This window comes from Seriola aureovittata, chromosome 1 (assembly GCF_021018895.1).
Source record: "Seriola aureovittata isolate HTS-2021-v1 ecotype China chromosome 1, ASM2101889v1, whole genome shotgun sequence".
In the NCBI taxonomy this organism is placed as follows: domain Eukaryota; kingdom Metazoa; phylum Chordata; class Actinopteri; order Carangiformes; family Carangidae; genus Seriola; species Seriola aureovittata.
This window is the reverse complement of record NC_079364.1, coordinates 2,527,868-2,552,676: the sequence shown is the minus strand read 5'-3', so window position 1 is coordinate 2,552,676 and position 24,809 is coordinate 2,527,868. Positions and strand designations below refer to the sequence as shown.

Here is a 24,809-nt window from a genome sequence, read left to right as displayed (position 1 = left end):
CCGAGTGGCGGAGGCAGACAACCCTAGTTTTAAATAAAGTCTGACTGTGTGTTTAATTGGATTTCCAGGCTGCACGTTTTACATTTTACATTCCCAGCAAATGAAGGGGCAGAGAGAAAAACTGACTATTAACTTACAACGAGACTTCTGAGTGACACTGCTCATTAAGATTTTCATGTGACAGGAAGTAAATAAAGATTTCCGAGAGAGGAGTGAGACAGGAGGCGCCGTGGGAGATGTGGCGGACAAATTAATCCAGCAGTTTGACAAGGCGCAGCGTTAAGACTCAGCCGATCACACGGACATGGCTACGGTGGCCATGGTAACTACGTGAAAGTTGGTGCGTGAGCGTCAGTCAGGTTGAGTTTACCTTGGCTCACACCGTTTGTTGTTTTGACTCATGCCGGGGCCATTTCACAACACAATTATCTGTTGCTTTCAAACACACTGGACAACTACAATTGTGGATGACAAGCAGCTTCTGAAGCAGTGAGTGGCCATTACGCCAGTTTATGTCTGTAAAAAAAAAAAAAAAAACAGTTGTCAAATCGACGGTTGTTTTTGCTAATGGCTGGTAATTATCTGTGGAAGCCAGTGAAATGCGAGTGTCTATAGAGGCCTCTTGCTCTCTGTGGCTCAAGTGTCTTTCTCCACTTTTTGTTTTGTTTGGTTAATTGAGCTGCTGCATTCCTCTCAAAGTGTCTGAGCAGCGGAGCGATGTTTAGTCTTATAAAACCACACCTTTAACGTTTAAAAGCTCAGCGGTGTTATCAGTGTATCACTTTTTAAATGCACTGATTTTACATTTTACAGCTGCAGAGAACCGGGACTAGAAGCATAAAACCACGGCTGAAACGATCAGTCAGCTGATTGATTTGTTGATCGACAGAATGGAAAAATAATGGAGTAGTCATTTAATTTAGTAAATGTTTTAAAAAATAACTAACAGCTTCTCAGCAGTAGTTTTCTTTACTCTAATGTGATATTATTGAATTTGTCACCTTGAGCTTTTGGAAATTATCATTTATTTTATGGACTAAATGGTTGATCTATTGATTTTCAAGCAAAAATAGTGAGTTTATGCCAAATATTCTCTGGTGTCTGCTGCTAAAATATGAGGATTTTCAGTTTTTCTCAGTTTGACCACATTGTGAACTGAGCTTCTTTGGGTTTGTTTATTTTTTTAACTACTGTTCGAAATTTCACAGATTAAATGAAAAATTGAGAAAATAATCAGCAGATGAATTGATAATGAAAATAACTGCAGCCCCACAGACGTGTGTACACTTGGCAGATTGATAAACTGATCAGATCGTCTGTTGATAAACATGCTGCAGTTTTCAAACTAATTGCTTGTTACTGGTGTATTGACCAAACCTCTGACAAAATACAATCAAGTCTTGTTTCAACCATTTTTATTTATTTATTTTTTTAAATCAATTTTCATCCAGCACAGTTTAATTTAGCGAGCTGGGGAGATAGGATCGCTCTGTCTGATCAAACCCTGACCTGGGATTACAAGAACAATTGATTATTGAACCCTGTGAAGAAGTCAAGAAATCATCGCAGGGGGAAACAATCCTTGAACCTGTAATAATTGATTTTTTTTTTTTGTTGGTCACTTGTAGGAAGCAGAAACAGAAAGTTGTGAGCTTGTTAGCAAACAGCTTGTTTACACATCATAGCTATAATGGAGCAACATTATGTCCAATATTCTCTCTCTTTTAACTCTGGTTTTTGGCTTCTAACAACTCCTGAAGGAAATATTTGGATCTTTAGCTGCTAAATGCTCCACTGTGTTCACCAGCTGGTCTCTGACTGCGTCTGTCTGTTGTTTGGTAATGTTCAGTGGCTTTTTAGAAGTTCTCCACTGAAAACATCTGTCCGAACACAACGCTCTGAGAGCTGTGAGAGAGAACCAAAAACTACAGCCACAGGCCCAACAGCTAAACATCGAAACATGACCTTATTCAAATATTAGAATAGCTGCTTTAAAGGCTTCTCGCAGCTCAGCAGCTCTGCGTCTATAACAGAGAGGGACCTCCCACCTGCAAGATGATTATCACAATAGAAACAGAAAAAAATGATTTCTCGTTTGCGACACAAAATGAATGTGTTCTTGCAGGTCGACATTTGTGGGGTCAAAAGCAAACAAGATAACCACTAATGACAATGTGAATAAACATACAAAACTGGGCAGGAGGAAATTGAGAATGAGAAATGCATTTTATATGTGATAAAAAAAACACTCCTGCATCGTTTGTAAGAACATTTTCAATCTACAGACTTTAGCTTCAAACTAATTTTTCAAATGAAAACCCGGCGGATTTCGCTCGTCACCTCACACGTGACACTGAACGCCACATTAGAGACATCGAGTTGTTTTGAATTCAAACTCCACTGTAGTTCTAATGTTGTTGCAGGAGATTAGTACCAACCGTGTTTTGAGGTTTATAATCAAATATTCAAAACTATTACAGTGGGTCACTTGTGCAAAATGAGCTCTGGTTTGTAATTTAGTTTGTAAATTGGGTGATATATTGCCAGCAGCTACCATTATCAAGGGAAACAACATGGTAATTTTGATCATGCTTGGCAGCACAACTGGCAGGCATCTACATCTGCTGTTGGGAAGCGATTGTAGGCGTTTCATTAAGTCGCTGTTGAAGTGCACGTGTGAGAAATGCCTGCGGGGGCACGAGATAGGGGAGGCTGGTTTGGAGGTGGTACGACATGACTGACGGGGATGAGCAGATAATGACAGTTTTCATTTTGGCTAAATGGCTCCGTGCTTTTGTTCACGCAAATTATGAAATTGTGCTTAATGCACCGCGACCACAGTTAAAAATCTATACATGAAATAAATAAGAGATAACAAAGTGTGAGAAATTAAAACTATGCATCCGTATCATGGAAGTTCCAAACTTTAAGAAGCAGAAAAGTAGAAGTGACTCCCGACTACAGGTGGACTTAAGCTCAAGTGATTTGAAAGAATAAAAGCTATAATTTGGTAAAAAATACACGGTACTGTTAAGATTCTTATCACGCAGTAAAAACAGGGAAGTGCCTGACCGGTCTCAGTGTCATTCTGCAGCCAGACGACAACAACAACAACAACAACAACAACAGATGGTTATGACCCCAGTGCGGTCACAGCAAATACTGATTTGAGTTTTTTTTTTTCTGTTTACTGCACTTGATATGTAGGTAATTGATAATTTAAAGATATTAATGTCATCATTTTTGAAACAGTTAGTTGAGCTAAAAGTAACAGATAAAAGTGTGTGAAAACACCATTTGAACTGGACACACACATCCAGTTCAAGTTACAGTGAAGTGAAACTACGAAATAAACCGAGACACGTAATTTAACTTCACGGAGCTCAGTCATTAATATCAACACAGGTTTTACCGTTTACACAGAAATAACACTTTTACAATTCAGTAACAGAAATAATTGTGTTAGTGCTCAGTGTTTCCTTCGTTCCATCGTTTAACATCATTATTTATTGTGAGTCATTCTGTAAACTGTATTTCAATATTTACTAATCAGTGTTGGAGTCTGTCTGGAGCCTCATTAAGACTCTAGTCCCAGTAAATGAAGTTCAGAGTAGGACTTCGCAGTGATTGTACAGAAGTAAACTGATGCACGTTTTTACCAGTGAAATTCTTCTGTCTCGTCTTTCACTTGTGGTGGAGACAGTGTATTTTTTTTAATGTAAACTGATTGATTGAGGAAGTGTCTTCATCCATTTATGGTTAACTGTGGAAATGAGGCTTGTGCACATGTGAGTGAGATTTATAAAGGTGGAACAAAGCACACGGCTTTATACTTCTCACGAAAAGACTGTTTATATTTATTACGTATTTCTGGTTTTGTGCGTTCACTTAGTTTTATGCATCTGGTGCCTGGAGTTTATCCGACAGGGTTGTGTCCATGTAGCATTAGACTAATTACTAATATTAAGAATATTATTATAATTAATCCTCTGGAGACGGTCAATGTCTACAAACTCTCTTCCAATCCAAACAACAGTTGTTGAGATATTTCAGTCTGGACCGAAGGACTTTACCATCCTCCACATGGATAAAAAATAAACGACTCATCCTTGATAGAAATTCATTAAACACAATACTGATTGGGACTGACCCATATAGTTCCTCAGACACACTTCACATATCTTATTTAAAAAACTGCAACCAACATTTGATTTAAGTCGTATTCATGTCTTCTTGTTCTCCCATCCTATTAATCTCAGCAGTCAAGATGTGTTTCCAGGACGGCAAACTGACATTTTGGACTGTGAACCCTCCGTTGTGTCAGTAAAAGATTAGATAAGAGCTGCCGTCTCTCTTTATCAGCGTCACAGAAAAGAAAAAGCATCTAAACTTATAGATTGTTTGGCTGCTGGCATGGAAGTAATTGGTGCTAACCCAGTTTTCAGCTGCTTCTGCTTTTCCCATATCATGCTACATATACTGTACGTCGGTTATGTAACTGTAAGACTGGGTAGCTCTTCGTTCAGGGAACGCTTGAACGCAAACTGTTTTGTTTGCAGCAATTCAGTCGATACTGTCGCCTACAGAGCGGACGAAGAGCATCTTGGCATTAATGGCCACTGCCTCCATTCGTGTCCTGCCTTTAATTCACCGTGACAGTCTGTCATGGTGTAATGTGGCTCTCTGTGTAGCACCTCTCACCCCTCAGACTCAAACACAAACAAACACACAAGCACCTGAAGCTCGGCTCGCCATGCAGCGGCTCACACGTCTCACGAGGACTGTGCGAGCCGACGGGGAAAACGGCGACGGGGGCCGCTCGACTTTTGCGGGCCTCCGCGGATCACGTTCACAGACAAAGGCGGTTTTAAATGAGCAGCATCAGATGAGCAGATGTGCGAGTTTGGGGGTTTTTTTGCCCCCGCAGAAGAGTGCTGACGGAGAGCTCGGTGGCATGGTTGAAGAGAGCACAGTGTGTGTTATGTCCCCGGTTTACACTGTGCTGCACATACCGCCGATCCTGGCCTGAATATTTATAGTCTATCATGCGTTCATCTATGTATGTTTGTGTGTGTGTGTGTATGTGTGTGTGTGTGTGTGACTGGGAAAGCCAGTGTGGATCTGAGAGCCCTGCAGGGGTGTGAGGCAAGAAGCAGCAAGAGGCAGAAAATCCCCGCTGCCTTTGGATTAGTGTCAGCAAGCAGGAAGCCGAGCACCGTGCTACATGTGCATGTGCACTCTCCTAAAGTCAGTCCCTCCAGGATTATTATTATTTTTTTGTAACACCTCCTAATTTAGCAGCAACTTTTCAGATATTGCCTTTATTCTGACAGAAAAACAGAAAACCTACTTGCATTGTAACGTAAATTCAACCAATCCGCGTCATCGACCACGAACGTTTTTGTCCAATCACAGCAACTTTTCCACAAATCTGACCAATCACCACGAGTTGAACCAATCACACCAGTTCATGCGCAAAACCTTGATCTACGTCACCGAACTCGCTTCTTTGTTTCTGGTGTTGAAGCATGTTGTGGAGCTGCAGACACGTGTGACACGAACGTCTCACATTTACCAACAAATATTACTGTTAAAACCTGTGTAAAGCGATTCCCCGATGTTTTGCATGAGAGCGGGTGTTAAATTGTTTTGTATCCCTCCTTTTTTCCCTCCAGATGAAATAAAATGTCTACAGTTCACACAATCAGGTTGATATTCATCTACAATTTAAACGGTTCGATCATCACTAAAGCGAAAAAAAATGTAATTTGTCATATTTGACATTTAAGGTATTGATTGATTTCCAAACGTCAATCTCAAGAAAACAAATTCATAAAGTGATGAGGTTATAATAAAGATGAGCTCTCTGTGATGAAGACAGAGCAGAGGAGCAGAATCTCTTGTGAACACTGGGTCACCACCTGAACTGACCTGGACTTATTCTCACTGGTACGAGTTGTATTTCAATTTTTAATGAATTATACAAAAAAAAAAAAAGATGGCGACAATTTTTGCTATTTTCATTTGGTCCTGCAGTTCCATTCAAAAAAAAAAAAATCTCTTTTAAAGACGTATTTTCATGGGTGTGCTTTAGGGCTCAGGGTCTGAATCTACTAATGTTTTAAATCTCTCATTTTATTGAGTCATCATTCTGTTTCTTACTGATAGATTTAATCATTTTAGCCAGTTTTACCGAACCTCACTGTCACCCCCCCCCCCCGATGTTGGCCTTGATTTTATCTCGTCTTGTAAAGCACTTTGTGACCGTGTTTTGAAAGGTGCTGTATAAACTAAGCTTGTTATCATTATTACGATTAGACATACAACATTGTCGAAGTTCAAATTCTGCAGCGATTGGTTAATCTGTGATTTTACAACTTCCTGACCAGCCTGTAAACGTTTGTCCGCCCCCCCCCCACACACACACAGACAGAGCAGCATATGCAGGTTTTATGGGTCATAACTGTTCATCATCTGACCTCCTCTTCTCCACCAACACCGCCACAATAACAAATAACGTGAAGCAAAGTCGAAGTGTAATATCGTCTAAGAAACATCTGTTTCTTGGACAGCACCGAGGCGTCTTTGAAAAATGTACCAGGTGACTTTCCTGTGAAGCTGTTGCTGCTGCTTTGATGACGACAGACTCGAGCGCTCGACACGCAGAGATCAGAAGATCTGGATGAGTATTAACGAAAACACTGAGGTGTCAGAGAGGATATTGTGAAGGGAGGGAGCGCTGAAGTGCAGTGTGTGTGTGTGTGTGTGTGTGTTTTATACTACTAGGATCTGAAAAACCAGGAGCCACTATACCAACAAAGAAATAGAAAAATCATCACATCATCATTTTTATATTTTTTTCAGTAAAGTAAATGAAAAAAAAAAAAAAACAACCGTTCTAACTGAAATTGCAATATCTGCCAAAATAATTGCAATATGAATTTTACTGGTACTTGCACTGTGCCAAGTTAAAGAAGCAGGTGAACCTCAAATTGAAAGAAGACGCATCACTGCACCAGTACAAATTGGTATTATTCATATCACAGTTATGGCGTCCGACACGTCTGCAGCACTAACAACCAGCTGGGCACGAGCGAAAAAAACCAAAACACCCCGTTATATCGAAAGCTGCAATATTTATTGTGAATATTGTGTTTGCTACACAAGAACAGGTGGGAGCGTCTACGCTTCCCAATATCACGTCGTCTTTAGAGCGCAGACAGAAAACAGACAGAAGGACGTGAGCAGTCAGATATTTAGTGCAGCAGAGGTGTTGCACCTCCAGATAACGAGCATAAGTCACAATCAGATAAAGACAGAAACTTCTAATCACCTCTAGAACAACTGAAACTAATAAGTACAACTTTCTGTGTTGATATTTTCCTTCTTTATTATGGCTCTTTCCGTTTTCCTTTTGTTCTATGGGCTATTAACCTCTATTAAACTGTACAGGAGTCTTTATTGAGTGACATATACAATTAGCTGATTCTGAGTCTGTGCAGCACTTGGTGAAACTTGACACAAAGTCTTGTTAAACATAAGATCCATGATGTATAAGAATAGATTTATCCTTGTAAAAAAAACCTCATGTGTAGCAGGAGGCTGCAGGGTTGATGTGCAGGCGACGTAATAAGTAACGAGAAGCTGTTATGTCTCATTTCCCAACTTGGTTCAGCAGTAATAGAACTTACTGCCAATGTCCTCACCTATTAGTCCTCCTGAGGAGAAGTCTGTTCCAGTCTGGGGGGCACAGACATTACCGCTCTGAAACTTTTCTGCTTCGCACAGACAACTGCGTAGGCTCACGGCTGAAACTCTGACAGGGAATATGCGAACAAACTCACAAATCTGTGCACTGCCGTGGTTCCAGGCGCAGACGCTGACCCATAAACACTGTAGATCACCTGTTTGCATATCAATATGTCTCTGTCCGCAGCCTTTAGACCTGACAGTGCAACCCTGTCTACTAGAAATTACACTTGTATATTACTAAATCGTTTTCCTAATGAAGTTGTGGTGACGGACGTTTTTGCTGGCTGGATTCACAGGCAATATTTCCTTTTTAAAAGTCCTTTGGCTGATGGTTATAGGGAAAGCCCATGGGTTTGGTTGTCATTGTGTCAAGTCATGCAGCTTAATGTTTCCCTAACCTAAATCTAAGTGCTGCCAGTGCCTAAACAAAACCATTAAAGTTTAATAATGCTGCAGTCCCCTCCTTCAAAATGGATTTCCTGTCACACATTAGCTGTTTATAAATGTAATTCCCAGGGGACAGTGTGGCTGTTCTTATATGGACACCAACTATGTCCAGCTATTTATAGCAGCTATATTAATTATCCATTGATGAATCACATCGTCAGCGGTGATATCTCAGTCATCACTATGAAACATGGGGGAAGGTATTGAAAGGTACCTTCAGTCAGAGTTTGCTCTTTTATCCTTTTCTCCGCTCCCTCTCAGCCTGGTAGATCTCTGCAGTCACGCTCGTGCTCTTGCGCTCACGTTTAACCTTTGTTTGTTTCCTGGAAAGGGGCCACGAGCAGTCGGTCACTTGTGTCGACCGCTATCTCTGAGCAACAACAACGCAGAGACCTCGGCTCGGCCTGCACCGCTCACAAAACCAATAACTGCTGTAGTTTAGGAACATAATGTCACACAGGGAGTCTCTCAGACATAACCTGATAATCATACTGAAAAACTATTTTATAGCTCAAGTCAGTTCCATCAATACACAGACGCTGCAGTAGCTGTTGTTTGGAGCAGTTCACTTAGTGTTTCTCACATTTGAGAGACTTGTATCGTTCTATAAATGAAGCTGTCTTGATCCCATCCATGTTTGTTTCAGTTTTTCTCTTGTTTCGTTTCACGAATACAAGTTGACCCTTTTCTTAATGCCTCCCCACAATAACAGAGCTGAATGATTTGCAAAACAAACCTGATACTACGTCCACACGACTGAAAACAGCATTTTCAAACGAGAACAATCACCATCAAGACTTACACACCTGAAAACACATACACACCTGAGCAATCACATACACCGGTGTAAACAGGAAGCAGTTAATAAGTTGCAAAAAATACTACAAATAAAGAACAACAAACACAGTTGTGGTGTTAAAATACAGAATTTAACTCCTCAACAGCTGCTAGCAAAAACAACAAGCTCAGCAACACTTGTAGTTCATTATCCGTGTTGTATTCACCACTGGCAGTCGAGGCTGATGAGACCTAAAACCAGGGAGCGACCGCAGAGTTTTCAAAAGTCTCAGTTTTCGGTGCTTGAAAACAGAGGAGTCGTGTGGACGTAGGATGAGATGTGCGCACTGATACAACATCTGCATGAAACAAAACTCAGACCACATGGAGAGAAAACGTGGGGATCGTTTGGAATCAAAAAGTGTTTGTCCCAAAGTCGTAAAGTGAGTTTCAGGAATAACTGTGGAGTTGTATCAGCTCCATCAACCCCCTGCAGTTATGTTAATATCATTTTGTGCTTTGAGGCTGTAGCAATCCTCCCTCACATAATGTTGTACCTGCAGTTCCAGTCTCAACTGGCCGCTCTCTGCAAACACCATAATGATTTTAAATCCAGGCCGGTGGAAAGAAACGGCTCCTGGGCTCTGGAGTTGTGAATAGTGATAGCTTCTGGGTAGCAGGTGCTTTTGCAGATCTGAACAGGTTTAACCTGGTGCTCCTGGCTTAGCCTTGAGCAGTCAGTAACCTAAAGTGAGGGGACTGTGGGATGAATGGATTTGTGCATGTGGCACCGAAAGCAGCGCTGCCTCCCGCTGAGCCACACAGCAGGTGAGCCAGGTACAGGACTTGCAGATCGACAGTTATGGCTCAGGGGATTATTCTGTGGATTTTCCTGTTGTAGTCTTAGAAAGCAAATGAATGAAGTCACTTCTCTCTTTATTGTCTGGACTCTCAGCTCCACTACAGCGAGGTATTTAGCCAGAGTCAAACATGGTGTGAGGTTTGGGTCGTTGAACGTCAGGAGATCTCCGAGGAGACATTTCTCTTTCCGCTGGTGGTTTATTACTGAGGCTCTAATGAGAAACTGTCGTCTGCACAGCGGGTCGTAGAGATTTGCCAGCTGATGTTTCAGAGACCAAACAATTAACTGATTTATCGAAAACAAAAATCACAGCGTTAATCAATAATGAAAATAATTACGGCTCTATTCATGTGCAGGAATATAAAAACACAGAATGAAGACATGCAAATTTTTGTGTCACATAAATTTGAACCTTTTACCATTTTAATGTCAAATATTTGCCCTCGTTATTAAATCGTTATTATTTCAGTAACAATTATTTCACTTTAGTAAAGTGTCAACTTTGGCAACTAAAATTTACCAGCCAGGCTCCGAAACTAAAACTCCTCGGCCCGTCAGTGTATTAATCATCTTTAGTAAACTCATTGCACCACAGCATCCCATTAGAAAGAAATTACACTTAATTTGTTGCCCTGATATCCGCTCATAAAAATCACAGACAGGTCTTTTTTTTTTTTTTTTTTTTTTTTTAAACGTCTTCATACTTTACGGTAATAACAGAGAAGGGTCACCTGTGTCTCATGTGGCACGTATCAACCTTTTATTCAGGTGTGTTTTTGCTGCTGTAGTCAAACTGTACACACATTTACTTCTACACACACACACACACACACACACACACACACACACACACACACACACACACACACACACACACACACACACACACACACACACACACACACACACACACACACCTGAGACAGACAGTGGGAGTATAAAGTGGTGCAGAGAAAACCACTATGTAAACAACTTTCTTCATTTTCTTTCCTCAGAGCCACACGGTGACATTTCAGCCTCGGAAGAAGACACTGAATCATTTCAAGGCTATCCTCTGATCTCTGAATTCAATTTAAACGTCTCTAACACTCTGTATATTCAGTGTTTGTGCCAACTTGAATATTGAATTCTATATTTGTCCTCTTATCATTACGAGTGCATTGATGTTTGAGGGGTAGATACAGGACATAGGACCTGTGTGCGTTCCCTAAAGCAGCTCCCAAACAAACAAACAAACAAACAAACCCTGACATGTAAACAACCACAGGTTTAGCTCCTTAAGTCTTAATAAGGGAATTCAATAAAAAAACAAAAACCAAAAAAGGAAAACACTGTATGTTTGTCGTAATTGCCTTGTGCCTGCTACAGCTATGATTGCATACACGGTGTCTTCAGCTCCTGGGAGACTATGTGGAAATCCTCAGATTATTGAGGTGGAGAATTATACAACAGCTGCTCTGTTTAAAGAGGATGCTTGTCTCTAATAGTCTGCATCTTAATAAGCACAAATAGCTATGACACAGTACAGTTATTCTGTGAAATGCTCTGCCCTGCAGGGAGTAGCCGGAATAACATAAACACTTTATGAAGAAAGAATTCACATTTGAGATAAAACAGCTACAGAGGGTCACTGTGCTTTTTTTTATTTTCCTTTAATTGAGATATCTATTTTTTTATGTATATATTATTACCAATTCTACATGTGATTTTTAAGCTCAATGCTTTTGATTGTTTTAACTTTATGATTAACAGTTGCTTTTCCCCCCAGTCAGCTCCTACTGCTAGACAATAAGAGATATTACATAGTATAATATAGTATTTTACATGTCATACATGGAGTTAAAGACATTCCTAGAGAACATCTGTGACCAGAGGTGAAAATAGAGGGCTCAAAAGTATCCAGTATATAAAAGCTTTAAAATAAAGGTTTGTCCACAGTGGAAAACATGAGTCGATATGACGTGAAGTGACCAAACTAATTAGATACTGTATATATTGTGTTGTTTATGCTGTTTGTTTTCCCTCTTTCTTTTTTATCTGTCTTCCTGTCTTTCTTTCCTTTCTCATTTTGTATGATGTCATTTTTATTTTTACGTTGAGGTTTAACATAAGCCTTCGATGGGTTTTCTTAACTCACCTGCAAAAAAAAAAAAAAAAACACATGTACAATGTATTTCTAATGTTTTTTGTGAGAATAAATAAAATAGAATTCAAAATTCAAAAAGTAGAGAGTAAGTAGAGTAAGAACAAAACATTTTCTATAAAAGGAAGTTTCTTCAATACAATATACATCATTCCAGTGTATCTAAATGATCGGAAGACTGAGACTATTTATAAAACGTATGAAAAAAGCTTATAAAAACTCATATTTATAGCTAGTTTCAAACATAAAAGATGAACCGTGGGAGTCATATACATGCTGATGGACAGAACTGCCTTCTATGTAATATACTAAAGGATAATAAAGGAGCACAGGTTGAATGAGGCTCTAGTAAACAGATACCAGGTTATAAAAAAAACAACTCAGCACTAATTCCTCTTATGGAAACGAACCGAATTTTACCATCCAGCTGCCCGTCAGGAAGCTGCACAGCCTCACTCTGTTCAAACCAACAGAGACTCATCTCAACTCAAGTGGAGACACACAATATGTTTATGAAATGGTGCCAGAGATACTGTCAGACAGAGTGAGATAAGATGATTTTAACAACCTTTCAGCTACTTAAGGGGAAACAAATGGGCAAACTTTATGTTAAGGGGTAAAACTGACAACTTATTTATCATGTAATTAAACTTGTATGTAAGAACTACTCCACTGTGTATGTGCTTAACAAACCTCAGACCTATCCCCTCCCAGAGTGCTGCTGCTTAATGACCCTGATGATTATCTGGAGTGGGATGCATTTGGCCCCAAACACTGGGTGGGAAAGGAAAATATGCGCAGTATCAGTTTGGCGTTTGGGCAAAATTGCTCCATCTTCAGGGTGCCACTTTCTCAAGAATGATGATGATAGAGTTGCATCCGTTTCCTGTTTCCCTCTCCCTCTGTGTGTTGCAGCGCTACCAGTTACAGGGAGAGGGAGTACCCCCCCCCACCACCACCCCCCCCACCACCACAACTACCACCACCAACAGCACCACACATCTCTGGAAATTGCAGAGAACAAGCGAAAACATAGTGACCGGTCATCTTGAGCACGAGCGGACACTGAAAAGCAACAACAACAACGACAACGTCAACATCGACCGGACGGGACTCGGCGTTTGGACGAGCGGAGACGAGAGCGACTGTGTGACGTCAGTGAACAAAACCCCGGAGGGTTGAGACTGAAGTTGGCAAATGAGTAAGTCGTGGCCCAAAATGATTGCCTTAATTACTACACATATACAGATGTATGAAGTGATGAAACTTAAGAGACTTATACAAGTTCAAAGATGTTTTCTTTACATGTGAAAAAGTGTCTTGTAAGGAACAAATGTGAATATTTTAATATGATAGAGTTAATGTTTGGTTGTAACGTCGACATAATGTTTTAGTTGGGTCGGCTTCGTAGGCGTCATTGGTTACTAAATGGTGAGTTTGCTCTCTGCTTATGTGCAGTCAGCAGTACGACTTAATCTATTTTTATCTTGTTTCATATTGTCAACCAAACAAGGCTGGCCTGAGTTGCTCACTCAAACGCTGGCAACTTAAAAACTTAAGTCACATCATGTCATAAACATACACACGAAAATCCTCATTCAGAAAGTGTATAGAGGGTTGGGAAACAAATATTGACTGGCTCAATGCGACACAAAGAAATACATCAGAAGAATATCCTCTTACATTAAGACCCACTTACACTAAAGCAAAGATGTCAGGCACATAAACACCGTCATAAAATATCTGCCACACTCACTTTCTATTATCACAGAAAAACAGCGGATGAAACTCGCCGGGCTTCCGCCGCCCAGAGAGTCATCGAAGTAAAGATGAAATACCTTAGGTTTTTTTCTCAGATGCAAATTTAGAGCTGACCAGCTGCTTTGTTGATATGTTTTCTCTTTGAATTTAACTGTATGCAAAAGTAACATGGACGTGTGTTCTATATTTTTTTAAACCTAGCCTTGATAATTACATAACCAAAGGTGAAACCCTGAATTTATTGTATGTTGTGGACTTCTGGAAAATGTTGTGATATAGATGCACACTGAATAGGAAAAAAATGTAAATAACAGACGTTTATACTTGTGTGTCCTAAGATGTGTTGCAGATAGAGTAATTTGAGACTTTACTTTCTTTGACTGTTACGACCATCAACCATAATCACGATGTGTTTGTTTCGTCCTCGCTGATACAATCATGTCCTTCGTATTGTTGCGAATGCTGCTCCAACATTTTTCATTGTCATGTTTTTCGCCGTTTTTTTTCTTCTTCTTGTTTTTTTTTTTGTTGTTACACGCTGCCCACTGGAAACCCACCCATAAGGTCGCTGATGATGTATGTGCTGATTGGATTTCTTTACCTCTGTTAGATCCATGATGTTACCCCATGAATGAAATGATTAGAAATATCTACTAACATGCCAGTTTTATTTTAGTTTTCAGAAGCAGTTACAATATTTTTTAAGACAGTGATTTTATTTTCCTATATTTTCCTTTAAAAAAAAAAAAAAATACCCTTTACATACTGTGTTAGCTATAATGGCACTTAAATTTAGAGCTCCTTATCTTAGTTTCCGTTTCCTCACCGTCTAAAGAAAATCCAAAAATTCGTATCTGTAATTACCTCAATAATAGTATCCCTCAGAAAAGCTGTTAACTGAATGTTCCAGATATTTCTGTAGTGTCGGAAAAACGTGCACCAACAAAATAGCCACAGTACTTTTAAAATAGATGTCAATACTCTACTTGAGAAATCCTTTATGGGGAGGGTGTTAATGGGAAGGACCAGCACCAGCAGCTTGACCAGGAACACCAGTATACTCCAGAATAAATATTTAAGCCGAAGGAAACTTGGATTCTAATATCACGTTGTAGCTGTAACATAATATGTTTATTTGGAAAGCAATTGTTTAAAAATCAGGTGAATGTAAACATGCAGTATTAGTCCTATAAGTCTGAGAGTTGAAAAGTAATAAAGTAATAAAACAAAACAAACAAATCTTACAACAATTTATCAGCATTTTTTTTCTGGTGATTCAACAGCTGAGTCAAATCATCAGTGAGAGATTAAATGCAAAACTGCTCCCTCAATGACAGTTTTTTAATCAAATAACTTGAGAATGAATAAACAACCGATAATAGAAAACACTTGATAATATGAAGATTTAAGTAAATCAAAATTTAAAAACAAACAAACACAAAACAGCAGAAGTCAATTTAACTTTTCAGATTAAAGGAATAGATTTATATTCTGTGTAATATCAATATTTGTTTTCTTGTCAAAAGTTAGATGATAAGATTAATTGCAGCTGGATATCGTAGCTTAGCATAAAGACACTTTTCATAACAACATTTTATCACTTTAAAAGTTCTGCCAAGTAATAGTCCAACATAACTTTTTGTTGTTAAGACTTTGGGATCAGGCTAGCTGTTTCCCCCTGTTTCAGTCTCTGTGCTAAGCTAGGCTAACCAGCTGCTTGTGGTAGCTACATATTTTCTGCACAGACATGAGAGCGTGATCGATCCTGTTATCTCAATATCTCAGTAAGAAAATTTATAAACGTATTTCCAAACTGTCAAACCACTGCTTTAAGGTATAAATGAAATAAAAAACCTGCGTGTAGAAGTACATTTTCAGATTAGATCCTGGGCAGAGGTCTCAGTTCTGGCCTGGAGTTTCCATTTGTTCCTGAACATTTCAGGCTGAATGTTGGCCCACATAAAGATCTGAGCTGTAGCTAGCCCAGATACAGAGCTATCATACCAGGAGCCAGCAGTGGCCAGAAGCTGCACTGCAACAATACTGATAGAGTTGTAATAGACAAATTAATCTGTCGAGTGATATGTTCCTCTACAGCTCCGTATTATCACAGAGCAGCACTGAAGAAGCTAAGCCAAAGAGGAATATGCCCACAGGTTAGTACAGAGAGCGGGAAGTGGATCAGCCAGAGAATTGATCCTCGAGGCCACCGCATCCAATCAAGCAGAACAAACTAGAACAAAAGCGGACTGAAAGAAATCTGTTAAGCTGGGCAGTGCAACCCTTTTCCTCAATCTATTAATTAAAATAATTTATTTGGTTCGAGGCTGCAATTATGTCAAGTTGCACTGACACAGTGCCCTCACTTAAATCTGCTTTCATCAGGAGATCAGTAGTAACCCAGTGAGGGGCAGTGCGCTGTGATGTATGAAGCCAGAAGATAATAAAAGGTCGATTTTGAAGCAGATTGAATTTTGTAGGAAGGAAAATAAATTTATCCTCTTGTGTGAGCTGAATGAGACTTGTACACTAAATAAAAAAGATCATAATCCAGAGTTATCCACGTGGATATTTATCAAAATTTCAGGTCATCCGGGTCGTATCATGAGCGGAAAAGGATGAGTGGAAAAATATCCTAAAGACTTGACAACAAATCCAATTTTCTTGGACTTAGTAGTGCTAGATTTTCCTGTGGATGTTAGAATTACCTGCAGTAGGACCTTTTGAGATAACTGCTGTGATTCAGCATGGCCACTGAGTAGATTTAAAAAGCTGTTAGGGATGTTAACAGTTAGTCTGTGTGGGGACATTAGATAACACACAGAACAAGGCGAGAGGAGAAAATTCTAATTATGATCACCTCTGAGCTGGAAAACGCACTGGGGCTACATGTCTAATGTTTCTCACTATCATAGCTACTGGCCTGAGGAGGACGAGGAGGAGATTCACCAAACACACAGTTTAATCATTTTCACTTATGATGTGAAATCATTTTCAAAAGAATTGAACTCATTCAAAAGGAAACTCTGGCTGGGAAGCGATTTCACTGGATGTGTCCACATTGTGAGAAACTGCTGTTATGTTGAAGCTCATGTATTTCTGAGGCCTGAACAACTCTGAGACTCCTCCAGTCCCCCGCAGACCAACTAGGCAAGATTAACTTTAAAATGAATGCCTCCCCTAATCAATGACAAAGGATTTCTGCCAGAGAACAACCAAGTTGACCGCAGATCTAAAGCCCAGTGTTGAGATTTAGCGACGTACATGCACTGCTTTGAAGAACACACACACACCAGATCCTGAAGTTTCGTCCAGGTTTTAATTTCCATATATAAAATAAGTGCTGGGAAGGAGTGTCAGGAAGTTCCTCTGTTTTATTTGTACAATTAGGAAAACCCCAAACCGCCAGAACAAGCTTATAACAATGAAAAAGTTTCTTTCAGGTATCAAAAGTTAAAATTTCCACTTATAAAAAACAAGACTAAGCTTTTATTGGTGATATAACTGAATATTAACTTGGATAGGAAGAAAAAAAAGTCTCAACCCAGCTGTAATAAACTGAAATGTTGTTAATGATTATCTGTTATCTGTTAAACATCAAACTTTACCCGTCCAATCAAATATCGAGTAACCAAACTGCCCAATCTGGCACCACTTCCTGCTGTTTCCCCCCATAGTGATCAGGAGGGATGTGTTGATCGGAATTAATTGTCCATATATTGAATTTGATGATTTAAAAACAACCTGACTAAGCCCAGTATCTTCACACTGCAGACGTTTCCGTACGGCTCAGTTTGATATTACGTACATTTACATAAATAAAACTGATGCATTCGTCTGTGGATGTTACAGTAAACACTCTAGTTTTTATCCTCAGCGTTAGATAACACCAGGAACCCGTTTTATGTCTTAATCTCCTTATAAACAAGGTGGCTCACGAGGAGCACTGCGAAGCTGTTGAACGGTGACGCAGTTTGTATTCGTGCTGGATGTTTCGTGGCTGACTGGATTTCAGGTTTTGTTTTGCACCATCTGCCTCCTGCAGAAAAGTATTAGAGCTCTTTGCTGCAAATACAGTGATTACAGTGTTTGCCTGGCCACATCTGTATTTAGGAAATTGTTTCATGTAGGAGACAAATGAAATCCTTTGCAAAGTTTAATCATGTTTGCTGAAAGGCCTCGGTTTATACAGGTAATGCACGAATTACTGGGTTAATGACAGGGTTACCACGGGTCACTTGATCTGAGAAATGCTCGATGATCAATACTTAAAGCTGCAATTTTGGTTTTGGTTATCAAATGACAGATTCTTTCATAGATTATGATATTGATTAAATGATGATAGCCTTCATTAGCTTAAACATCACCCAGATTTAACTTGGTTGTATTGGAACACCTTTAATTTTTCTGGCTCATGAAGGAGTGAATTAGTATTTCCTCCTATTTAATGATCAGATCTGATTAAGTGTAGAGTAGGGTGTGGTTTAAATACAAAAACAGTAAACGCACACCATCATGCACATCTCGTGGTCAGAGCACCTGGAGAGTCACAACAGCCAGTGAGTTCAGTGCTGCCGCAGTTTCCTTGAGCAAAGCGGCCTCTGCTTGCTTCAGCACTGCTTCTCCTGGCTGCTGTTTTTCAGAGACGTTAATTACGCGGGCCGTCGTTCATCAAGCTACTGCACATTCAAATATGAGCTTTAGAGGAAGTGAAATCAAACAGAGATCTCTTCGTTTGTGTTTGGGAACAGAGCCGCAATGTTGATTGACAGAAAATTAATTGGCAACTCTTTTGATAATGGTTTTAGTCTCTTCTTTTTCGAGCAAAACTGACAAAACATCCTCTGGTTCCAGCTTCTAAAAACGTGGTTTGACGTTTTCAATTTGCCGCATATGATAGAAAACTGAATATTTGAGTTATGGGCCGCCGAATAAAACAAGCAACTTGAATAAATATCCTTGGACATTAATTGATTAATCAACAAAATAACTAGCAGATTACTCAGCAATGAAAACAATCACAATGGAAAACAACAGGGATTTTAGAGTATTACTATGTAATGTCTGCTCTGTGACGTGGCAGGTAATAAACAAGTAATAAAAGTTAAGTGCTCGAAGCGCTGTGAGATAAACGCACTGCAGCTAAACATGTACATAGACAACAACAACAAAAAAAACAAGCAAATGAAGAAAACACTTTCACCAATTTGACAACAAAGATTGTTGGTTGTGTTCTGTTCTGTTTCTATGTGCAAGATCAAATTGGTGGAGTTGTTTGCTTCATTTGTTTCTTTAACTGCAGTGCACTGAGCTCTGCAGGGCCGCCGTAACTCTTGAATTAACAGCCTGCTGGTAATGATGCAAACGCTCTTTTTTAGAAGCGCAGAGCACAAATAGAGGCTGTGTACTTTAGCCTGTTATAGACCAATTACTCTAGTGACAGTTGGTAGTTGTAGCAGATCTTTTGTCATGTGCGGCATGGCATATTTTCCCCCACAACAAGCCTTCAAAGTTTATGGGCCAAGAATCATTGAGCATGTTTAATTCTGACTATTGTGACTAATGTAAATTGCCTTTTTTATTTTTCACAAGATGTCTCCGATTCATAAATCTACGATATAATCTGCATTTAAATCTTGAGCTGTTAATTGGCGGTGGATTGTTCTTGTTGTGGTTTCTCAACTTCACGACCACAAGAGCTTGATGAGGGACGGCCACAAAACAGACAAGAACACACAGATGAAGAATACACTTAGATGTGAATTAAACAGAACAAGGATGGGATTCAAAACCCACGATATTCAGGTGTCTATGCAAGCTGGTGCGATTCAGTCAGCCGAGGCCACGGTCGCATTTATTACACGGACGTTACGGTGCAAGTCAATCTACATTAGTCATTATGATTCTCACCATCATCTCACCTGCAGAGAGGTAAACTATCTCCATGCAGCCAGCATAGATGTTGCTGCGGTGGCTAAAAGCTTTGCTCTTGGGACAATGGTGGTTGTTTTAATGTTACTGCTTCACGTTACGTGTATGTTTAATATTCAAACTGTTCACTTGCCACTGCCTTGTCTTGACTCATAAGAAAAAAGGAGGGAAATCGTTTATCAATCAACAAAAGGAAAACTGACAGTAACTATTAATGAACATGTATAATATTTCTACAGTTCAGGTGTTGAGAATTATCCATGTGAGGTTTTGGCCAGCCTTGCTTTTATTCTGCATGATGCTTTGTTTTGAGAAAAATGCATCTTAACCCAAGGTATGTTTGTATTTTTTTCCTAAGGGTGCTCCTCTCCTTCTCTATCACTCTCTCTCTCTCTCTCTCTCTCTCTCTCTCTCTGTATCTTTGGAGCTTGTCACTTCTTACCTTAATTCTCCTTTGTTGTTTTCTTCTTTCTTTTATTTTTTGGTAAACCTTCCAACTTCTGGATTTTCTACATTCATAACATTTTGTAGACAGCAATATGAGATGTGATTGAAAATGGAATATGTGCAATGTTGATTAAAGAAAAATATAATATATTCAATAAAAATTCAGAAAACAAGTGTTTGAAGATGTGCTTTTTTGTCAGGGGTGAACTTGTTTAGATTTTGCTGTCATACATGAATCTAGTTTTAATGGCATCTCACTTATAAGCCTGCATAGTAAGTCTGTACTAATTCATCTGTGCACATTTTTGTTTTTATTAATACTCAAAACCTCTTTGAGAAACAGAGTCCACCAAAACCTAGTTTAAAACATTCAAAAATGTGCAAAGATTATCAAATGAACCTGAAGAAATAACAGTTTTGATGACATGTCAAAGATGAGCATGTATAGTGATGAGATACTGAAGTTAGCATGCTAACGAGCTAGCCCCGGGCCCGTCCTGTTTCGCAATACAACTTTGTACCTTCAAGAGCTGATAGTGAGTCACTGTAGTATCCAGTCTACCCTCAGTTTACCATGAGAGAATGAAGAAGTAGTACCTGTAGTCGGCTATAAACCTGTGTTGTGCACCCCGAATGATAGGCACACAAAGCGGGATGATAAAAAAGTTTTTTGGATTTGTCCCTGTATGCCCAAAGGCCAGTCTGACCGTGGCACAGGGGCAGGGAGAGGTAATATGCTGTGCCCTATTTGTTTGGAGTATCAATTTAACAGTTGGCCAATTCTTACAGATTACCCCTTTAAGGCCTTTTTCATGTGTGATGTGAAAAATAAAGATTTCCTATCTCCTGATTGGCTGCTGACTGTACTGTCTGACAATGAGCAACTCATAAACTGTGCTGAGAACATCAGAGCAGCAAAGAAAAACAAGTCGCACCTGTAGTTCCTGCGTTGCTCAGTGTCCAATGACTTAGCTAACAAAAAAAAAAAAAACTGAAGGGCTTCTCAACTGACGGGTTAAAGTAAGACGGCAGCTCTACTGCTTTCACTCACTATTCAAATGCTTTCCTTTCGACTGTGTAAGTAACAGCAGTGTTGGTAGAAAGAGCACAATACATAAAATAGCTGAGAAATTTGGTCCAGTCACAGGACTTTCATACCTTCTCAAATAAAAGATCCAACAATGTTTAACCTTTAAGCGAAGCTGGTATCAGCAGCCTTATTAGCAGCCAAATTGAGTCTTCATAAAAGAGGGAACTTGTTATACTCTTAGGAATACTCTTATTCCTTGCTTCTTTACACAGGTGTGACCATGGTGTGAAAAATCTAAAAAATAAATAAATAAAAAAACAGAGTGAAGCAGATTATTCTCCTCTATGGTCAAGTAGTGGCTTCTCAGATAAAAATTTGATCATCCTTTTGATCGACCAAGCACGACAGCAAAAGCAGCAAGATTCATTTCATTCATTCATTAAGAACTATACAGTACATTAAACATCGTTTCATTCAAAAGTGTAAATATTTGTAATGTCATGCAGTCCAGTCCTTGGTGCCTGCATATAGAGAAGCTAATTTGTTAAAGCTCAGCATATCTGCCGCCCTCACTGCAACAGTTCTGTTTGCTGTGAGTTGAACTGTGGGGAGATGTTTATGTACATCACTTGTGTCCCTCAGTCAGAATCAGCTCTGTCAGCAGAGGCTGAGTATCCCAGTGACAGAGCATTTTCATCCACAGTGGCCTTTTACGGTGGTTGCTTTTGAAACTCGACGCCTGAGCCATTCATGTTCAACACTGTTTAAATATTTTAAATGGGTCCGTTGTGTGCAATTACTTGACTCTTGGACAAGCACCAGTTCATCCATCAAGCCGGTGATGGACACACACACCGCAGCCGGCTTGTGCTTTGCCTCCTCGCTGCAAAACACACACAGTCCTGTGAGGATGCAATCTATTCACCTTCAACAAAATCTCCACAGACCAGAGAGAAGCAACAAATACTCAACATTATTTATTATTTTTAATGCTCCAGAAACCTTTGAGAAACTAAAAAGGAGTTTGTCATAAGTTTGTTTGTGCATGACAGCGACCCTGAAAGGTCGATGAATGACGCCCGGATCAGGTCACGGTGAAGAAAATTAGACCAGCGTTGAAGATATATATAGTAGCTCACCCTTTAGAGCCGTCTCCATAAAACGAGACAAGGTACACAAGGTCTATCCGACACAATCGCAGAGGCACGCACGCTCGAAGCAGCCGCAAACACTAACAAGCAGTAAATGCTCGCCACACACCCAGACCAACTCATTCGGATGACTGCTTCGTCATTGTGACTGAACCTGAAGAAGCAGTGATGTAGAACATGTCATTTGCTGTTTTGCTCCTGTTGTTGTACCTTCAAAAAAACATAAACTATGAATATGAACAGATGAGTCAGTCTGAGGTAGTTGCAAAACATTTGTTACGTGTTGGATTTTCTCCACAAACAAAAAGTACATCAATGCTATTTTAATGCTAACAGTCTAAAATCATTCATTTGCTCTTACAGTTTAAGATTTTTATTTTGGATTATGAGCAAAGTGTTATTTCTTATTTGCATTAAATATCTTGTATTAGAGATAATTCTAGTTTTATGTGTGTTCTTGCATTATAACCACTGTTATGTTTCCACACTTGTATTATTTAGAATTAGTGATTAGGGGCAAGTTCAGGAAGTGGAACCTCAAAACTGCACTTTTGATTAAAAGGTAACAGTTTGTACATTGTGGGAATATGAAAATACAGTGCTGCATGTTTAAAAAATCTGTTTCTGTGAAAAGAATCATGTTGATTCAACTTGAAAACAAAGGTTAACATTTTTGCAGTGTATCTGAGCTGCAGCAGAAGCATCATATTCTTAGTTTAATTATAAATGCAAAACATGCATACAGAGGAAAACAAGTCAGAGTGCTGCCACAGCAAAGTCTCAGCTTCACACTTGTCACAGCTTCTGTTGCTTCTGTCAGTGTCTGCTACTGTAGGAAAAGACCCCATCACTCAGAGGTGTAAAACGACACCTGACAGGGAACAATATCTCGGCACATACTCAGAGGCTGCTCTCATACATTCATGCCGTTGAATTTGGCGTTCGCCGTTTCCCCTCTGCATGGAAACCCAACGCCGCCACCGCTGCCGCCCGTCCCCTGAAACCCGATCGGCCCAAAGTCCCAAAAGGTACCTGCCCCGCTCCTTCACAAACAACAGGCCTGTCGCAGGGCTGCGGACGGAAAAGTTGTCAGCAACAATTGTGTTTGCTGCCATAGACAAACTGTTCTTTTACATCCTGGAAATGTCAGTAGGCCTTCTGCCAGACAAATTCAGCATGACTCAGGCCAGTGACCTCCCCAGGGGAACATTTACCAGCTTCTGCACTTAGATCCAGTGGCGCTGACCTTGGACTTACTCCCCTGGCATCCCTCCTTTCACTCTCAATTTATTAAATTTGACAGTCAATGACAGTGGATAGATGTGTCGTCAAGGATACGTGTAGCGTTTTACAATTGCTGTAATATTTATCTACGTCTGCGATGATGAATTTACAGGATAGAAATAGAGATTGACAAAGAGACGTGGATAAATGGATCGAACAATGTAAAAATAGATCTACTAAATCCACTAAATGCAAACATCCCAACAAACTGCAGCATAAGATCGATTCTCAGGGACAGTGAGAGGGAAAAAACGAGCTGGAAGAAGAAGGAGGCAAGAAACAGCAGTGCAATCCCAAATCAAGCAACTCACATCAAACCATCAGTGATTTCCATTGGATTTATCTCACAGCCCAACAGCTGCTTTGAAGTCGGGAGGCTTAAGCAGCTTGTTAGGTTTCAAATCTTTCTGCACACAAAGTGAGAAGAAATCACAGTTCTGGTTGTCAGGAACAGTGTTATTAATCTGATAAGACTGTCCTAAGTGTGAATTCAATCCAAATGTGTTTCTCTTCTCGCAGCTTTCTTACAGTCAGTGAGGAAATGGATACTGTCAGACATGTTTTTAGGTTTAAAAGGAACTGTTTAATCCAAATATTTGTGATGTTTTTTGTTTTGTTTTTTTTTTTTTTTGCTGTACACTTGTTTTTTTTTTTGGCGTTCAATATTTTTTAAAAGACAGAAAGTGCCAGGCATTGTCAAAATGTCAAATCTCAGCACTGCACTCCTCCAAGAATAGAACCTCTGACAGATCTTCATCCATCTCTGACACTTCAAGGTGTGACGGATGGAGGTCAAAGGGGCAAAGTGTCCAAAACAGGCCCAGGTCTGGCCTGGCGTCTGTACTCAGCTGGCCTGGTATCTCGGTGTCAGGGCCTCCCACGGCGTGTAAGTGTATCCTCGCTGCCAATCGTCACCGCTGTCTCCAAGGTAAGGTGGAGGAGAGTCTATTTCTGTTTAGAGACTAAAAAAAAAAAAAAAAAAAGATAAAGAAAAAATGTGGTGGAAGAGCCCAAGCAGGTGACTGAGTGTGTCCTTCTCCACCGCAGGCCAGACGGAGCGTTTCCCCCACACAGCTTCCTCAGACCGTGATGCATGATAACCCGCGGCGCTCTCACAGTCGGGTCGCCGCCGAGCGCCTCTCCGCTGCGACGTGTTTGTGATTAGCGGCTCAGTTCATTTTGTTTCTCGTTGAGTCTCTCGTTCTCAAATTGAAAACAGAGGGG

The 24,809-nt window shown here is 39.9% G+C and overlaps 2 protein-coding genes across 6 annotated transcripts in view; one reads left to right on the top strand and one right to left on the bottom strand.

The window, feature by feature from the left end:
• kcna4 (potassium voltage-gated channel, shaker-related subfamily, member 4) overlaps nucleotides 1-20,293 on the top strand; it is a 51,393-nt gene extending 31,100 nt beyond the window's left edge. For 2 of the 3 annotated variants that reach the window (XM_056374758.1, XM_056374775.1), the window contains one exon: nucleotides 12,897-20,293. The gene's annotated coding sequence lies outside the window, so the exon portion shown is untranslated. Of the gene's footprint in view, nucleotides 1-10,833; nucleotides 12,864-12,896 lie in introns of those variants that run through there. The other variant, XM_056374765.1, reaches the window with a different exon arrangement.
• The window catches only part of nr1h3 (nuclear receptor subfamily 1, group H, member 3), a 126,311-nt gene that overhangs the window by 65,360 nt on the left and 36,142 nt on the right, over nucleotides 1-24,809 (bottom strand). The gene's annotated exons all lie outside the window — the stretch shown is intronic.